The following is a 6223-nucleotide window of genomic DNA, read 5'->3' on the forward strand; positions in this document are numbered from 1 at the left end:
TCTGGTCCTTCCATGTGAATCGATGAAGCCAGGCCTGGATCCTCTGCATTCTGCCCTCACTCATTACCTTGCTTGATACTAGGAATTGCAGACCCTGAGCTGGCTGTTGAGAAATTGGTGTACACCGAGAGGGATGGAGGTTGCAGAGGGCTCGTAGCAGTGGTATTTTCTACCTACTATATTGATTTGTTGCCTTTTAGACTAGAAGAAATTGAGGCTCAGACACAGTGGGGAAGAAGGGAGCAGACACAGCAGACAGAGTCTGAGCACATTTTTAGCTGCTCATGCTCCATCCTCCCCATGACCTGGGTCCTCCAAGCCCCCCAGCTGTCTAATCCTAATGTCTAATGTCCACTCCTAATCCTAATGTCTCTATTTGGTATATGTAGCTTTTACTCGTGTGTGGTTCTCTTGAGCTTGGGGATAGTAACTCCTCGCCCAGGCGTTGGTGAAAATGCCCGCAAGTAGCTGGCCTGTGGACTGGTTGCCGCCTTCATGTCTCACCCACGGCCTCTTCAACAACCTCTATGGATGTGAGTCCTCGGTTGAAGTGAGAGCCTGAGGGTAGCAGCCAGTGCAGTGCCCCTCAAGGGTTTCTACCTCCACAACCTTTCGCCTCTTACCCATCCGTGGCTTATAAGCAAAAACAGTCCCCATCTCCTGCCCTCCAAACCCCTCCACGCTTGTATGTCATTGTGAAAGGGAGCAGTTTCTTGGCAAGTCCCTTTCAAAAGTTTTCCGAGCTCTGCTGTAGCATACAGCAACGACAAAAGCCCTGAAGTGACTGAGATCAGTGGTGCTGGCTGAGATGTGTCCTGGCTGTAGAAAGTGGGCACATTCAGCCACATGGCAGTGACTGGCCCCTAGCCCTCCTGAGGTCAGAGCTTTCAGAACGTCAGAATGATCTCGCTTTGGTTTAGTGAAGCTACCACTAGAGAACCTACGGTGTGCCGTATGCCGTAGTGATTTGAAGGTTACAAAAAGAATACTTTCAAAGAACTTGCACTGCAGTGGGTGGACAGACATAAAGAGAGATCATATTGAAATAATGTGTTGAATGCAGTGACGGGATGAAGAGTGCTGGGCAGAATGAAACTGGGGTTCTTAGCTCAGCCTGGTGAGAGCAGGGCTTCCTAGAGGACGTGACACCCAAACTGAATCCTACAGTGTGCATAAGAAAATGCACAAAGACAGAAGAAGGCATTCTACAATGAAGGCACAGAGGTGCAAAACCACCCAGTGTATTCAAATGCTACAAATGGTTCTGCATCGGAGAGCATAGCAAAGAAACAGAAAAGAGGTAGAAGTAGAAACTGGCAATCAAGCTGCAATGGCGGGGGGTGGGGGGTGGATCACAGAGAACATTGTATATGTTCTAAGGCGCTTGGTTTTGTGTCCAAAAGACTGTGGGGAGCCAGAAAAGTTTTAAGCAGGGGGTGACAAAGTCAGACTTTAGTCTTGCCGTATATCTTAATTTTGAATGAACTATTTGTTATTTGAGTTTTCTGCTTAGGAAACATTCGCACATATAGAATTTCATAACTGAGGGTCGTTACCAAGATGGGATGTGGCTTGTGTGCTTGCCCTCCTGAATGAACTACATGCTACTAGTTTTGTTTTTGCTTTGCTTTGTTTTGTTTTGCCTGGATCCAGGGGCCCAGGAACCCATCAGTTCATGGCACATAGCCCAGCGCCCCATCCTTTGTGTGCCACGCACCTTCTACTGCAAGGCAGAATTAAGTAGCTCCCTTTCATACCATACAGTTCTTACACTGGGAGTCTTTAGGTAGATTTTTTTTTTCCTTTCTCAAACTATGAGGAGCATTTGACAGCTTTATAAAAAAATGCTGGTCTCCTAAAGTCAAGAATTTAAAGCATTTTATTTAGTCCTGAATTTCCTTGAGAGATTAAAAAAATGTGCTGCTAAGTTTCTTGGAATGAGAGATCCGTTTGCTGTGATAAAGAGTTGTTTGCCAATTCTTGAAGACTTTTCCCTCTGAAGTACTGAAAGTGGACACAAAAGCCTCCAAAGCCCGCAGAAGAGGTTTCCTTTTCAAAATTCCCCATGACCTGTTCTGAGTGACCAGAGTTTGGATCCTTATGAAAATCCGCCTTCACTTAAAAGAATTATTCAAATCTGAAGAGTCTCCTTGGGAAAACGAGCACTCCCCAAGTTCTCATGAGGAGCACCTTGTACATGGTGCTCACTTCTCTTGAGGGAAGAACTCTCAGTAAATAGATTTTTCCCCTCCAGAATCTGCTGAGACACATCTGTCCAGAGACACACGAAAAGATGCTCAACATCACTAATTATCAGGTAAATTCAAATGAAAACTACAGTGAGATACCACTTTACACCAGTCAGAATGGCTAGTATCAAAAACACAAAAAATAACAAGGCCTGGCGAGGATGTAGAGAAAAAGGAACACTCGTGCACCGCTGGTGGGAATGCAAACTGGTGCAGCCACTCTGGAAAACAGTATGGAGGGTCCTCAAAACGTTAAAAATAGAACTACCCTATGACCCAGCAATTGCACTACTAGGCATTTATACAAAGGATATAAACGTAGTGCTTTGAAGAGGCACCTGCACCCCAATGTTTATAGCAGCAATGTCCACAATAGCCAAACTATGGAAAGAGCCCAGATGTCCATCGACAGATGAATGGATAAAGAAGATGTGGCATATATATATACAGTGGAATATTACTAAGCCATCAGAAAGAATGAAATCTCGCCATTTGCAACGACGTGGATGGAACTAGAGGGTATTATGCTAAGCTAAATAAGTCAATCAGAGAAAGACAAATACCATATGATTTCACCCATATGTGGGATTTAAGAAACAAAACAAGCAAAGAAAAAAAGAGACAGACAAAAAGACAGACTCTTAAATACAGAGAACAAATTGGTGGTTACCAGAGGGGAGGTGGGAGGGAGGATGGGTGAAATAGGTGATGGGGATTAAGAGTACACGTATCGTGATGAGCACTGAGAAATGTATAGAATCGTTAAATCATTATATTATACACCTGAAACTAATATAACACTGCATGTTAATTATACTTGAATAAAAAAATAATATTGTAACATCAAGAAAAATCTGTTACTGTAAATTTGCTAAAATGTGTTCAATGTTTTGTCTGAATTCCTGGGTTGAATGCTGGAATGGAAAGAAAGTGTAGTGTCATGGATAATCTATAGTCAGAGGAGTGTGAGATATTGGTTGCTTAGAAATACTTAATGTATTTTTTTTAATATATATTTTAAAAACCACATAATTTAACATAAAAATTACACATATAAATATATATATGTAAATACATATATACACACACAAATATACATACACACACACACACACACACACATCAATAAACTTTCCATAGCATATACCAATATTTTCTGGTCAAAAAGTGTCCTGTCAAGGCTTAGGGGTTTAAGGTGCACAGTTCTATTTTTTCATGACCAATGCCACATCCACATACATAAAGATTACAGTCAAATGAGGGTTCCCAGGGACAAATAAGTCCGCAGATGCAGGGTTTCCAGTATCCATGTTAAAGAATGCTGCCTTGGTCTGAAGCCAAGGTGCCTAGAGATGACTCTACCCAAGTGTGCCATCCCTGAGAACAAGAGGTGCTGGCCATCCCTGAGAACAGGAAATGAAATGGATGTGGGACCAGCAAAGAGAAAGCGCTTTACAATGTGAAATGTGGCATGGTGAACTGCAGATTCTCTGGAATCTAGTTAGTTCCCCTTTTCTGCTTGTACAGAAGAAGAATAAAAAGGTAGATAGGGAAGCAAAAGCCCCCAGTTCTATGGAACTTACAGAGGAAGAGCAAAGCCCTTGCCCAACATCAAGTGTTTTTCTTGAAACGATCTAGAATCTCTGGCAACAAAGAAAGCATGAATTATTAGGGGAGAACACTGGAGGTACAACAGAAGAAAGGAGGATAACCCTGAAAAGAGATGAAAAATCCTAAATAACATGGTGACACAGAGAAGGACTTCTGAATTTGGAATGAGCTGAGTATAACCAAGAAGATAGATACACTAGTATGTGGAAGGCACTGGTGGGATTTTTTATGAATTGTAATGAAAATCGCCTCCCTGATGCCCTGGATAGAGATAGTATCTCTGAGGGTTGTTTAGGCCTCTATAAGTATAGGTGAAGGATCTTTTTGGGGGGAGGAGTTAAGATGGTGGAGGAGTAGGGGGACCCTAAGTTTGTCTCGTCCCTCGAATACAACTAGATACTTATGAAATCATTCTGAACACCCGAGAAATCAATTGGAGGTTCTGAGAAAACAAATACTGCAAGTCTCTAAGTAGAAAAGTGACCACCTTTTGGAAGGTAGGAGGTGCAGAGACTTGAATCCAGTGTGATATAGCGGAGTATAGGTGGTGGGGAGGGAGCCTGTTTAAGGAGGCTACCACAAAGTATTGTAAGTAAAGGAGTGCAAAATCGGAACTTCTAGAAGTCTGCTGCAGTGGGGGACGTGCCTGGCATAAAGTGTTCAGGGGGCAAAGCAGGGCGGGACCCCAGATGTGACACCATGATCTGAGGATCCCCTGGGTCACAAGAAAAACCGGTGGTGCATAAATGTTGCACTCTTCCCAGGCATAGGGGCATGGAAGCCAGCTGAGGACAGTGAGTGTAGACGCTGGCTTTCTGCCGTAAACTGTGAACCGCTGTGCGGTTGTGCGACTGCTGTCCTGGGACCAGTCCAGCAGAAGGCAGAAGCCTGGCGAGACCCTGGGAGGAACAGGAACTTTTATTCTTTAGTTTATTATTACTATTTTTTCAGTTATTTTATAATTTTTTCAATGCTTTTTAAATTTATATATATATATATATACACACACACACATATACATATACATATTATTTTTGGTTTCCTTTCATTGTATTTTATTTTATTTTTATATGTATATATCTTTTTCATTCTTTCTTATTTTGGGAACTAGTTTCTTTTAATAAGCAGACCAAAACACACCCAGGATCTAATTGTTGTTGTTGTTGCTTTTTCTTTTCCTTTCTTCCTTTCTTTCCTGGACAAAAGGAAGAGATGCAGAATTCACCCCAAAAGAAAGAACAGGAGGTAGTACTCACAGCCAGGGATTTAATCAGTATGGATATAAGATGTCTGAACTAGAATTTAAAACAATGATTATAAGGTTACTAGCTGGGCTTGAAAAAAGCATAGAGAACACTAGAGAATCCCTCACTGTAGAGATAAAAGAACTAAAGTCTAGTGAGGCCAAAATTAAAAATGCTAGGACCAAGATGTAGTCCGAAGTGGAGGCTATAGAAATGAGGATGAACAAAGCAGGAGAGTGAATCAGTGATATAGAAGATAAAATTATGGAAAATAATGAAGCTGAAAATAAGGGGAAAAAAACTATTAGATGATGAAGGTAGACTTAGGGAACTCAGTGGTTCCATAATGCAAAATAATATCTATATTATAGGAGTCCCAGAAGAAGAAGAAGAGCAGGGAGAGAAGGGCAGAAGGTTTATTTGAACAGATTATAACTGAGAACTTCCCTAATCTGGGGAAAGAAACAGGCATTCAAGTCCAAGAGGCACAGAGAACTCCCCCTCAAAATCAACAAAAATAGGTCAACAGCACAACATATTATATAGTGAAACTTACAAATTACAAAGAGAAAGAGAAAAACCTGAAAGCAGCTCAGGACAAGAGGTCCTTAACCTACAAGGGTAGACACATAGGCTGGTACAGAACTGTCCACAGAGACCTGGCAGGTCAGAAAGGACTGGCATGATATATTCAATGTGCTAAATGGGAAAAATATGCAGCCAAGAATACTTTATCCAGTAAGGCTGTCATTCAGAATAGAAGGGGGAATAAAGAGTTTCCAAGACAATCAAAAACTAAAAGAATTTGTGAACACTAAACCAGCCCTGCAAGAAATATTAAGGGGACCCTTTGAGCCAAAAGAGAAACTAAAAACAAAGACTAGAAAGGAACATAGAGAATCTATAGGAGCAGCGACTTTACAAGTAATACATGGCACTAAATTCATATCTTTCAGTAATTACTCTGAAAAATAAAATAAGATGAAAATAAGGAGGCAAACCATAAGAGACACTGAACTCTAGAAAACAAACTGAGGGTTGCTGGAGGGGAGGTGGTTTGGGGGAAGGGATATTTGGTGATGGGCATTAAGGAGGACACTTGATGTAATGAGCACTGGG

The sequence above is a fragment of the Halichoerus grypus genome, chromosome 7, assembly GCF_964656455.1.
Source record: "Halichoerus grypus chromosome 7, mHalGry1.hap1.1, whole genome shotgun sequence".
Lineage (NCBI taxonomy): Eukaryota > Metazoa > Chordata > Mammalia > Carnivora > Phocidae > Halichoerus > Halichoerus grypus.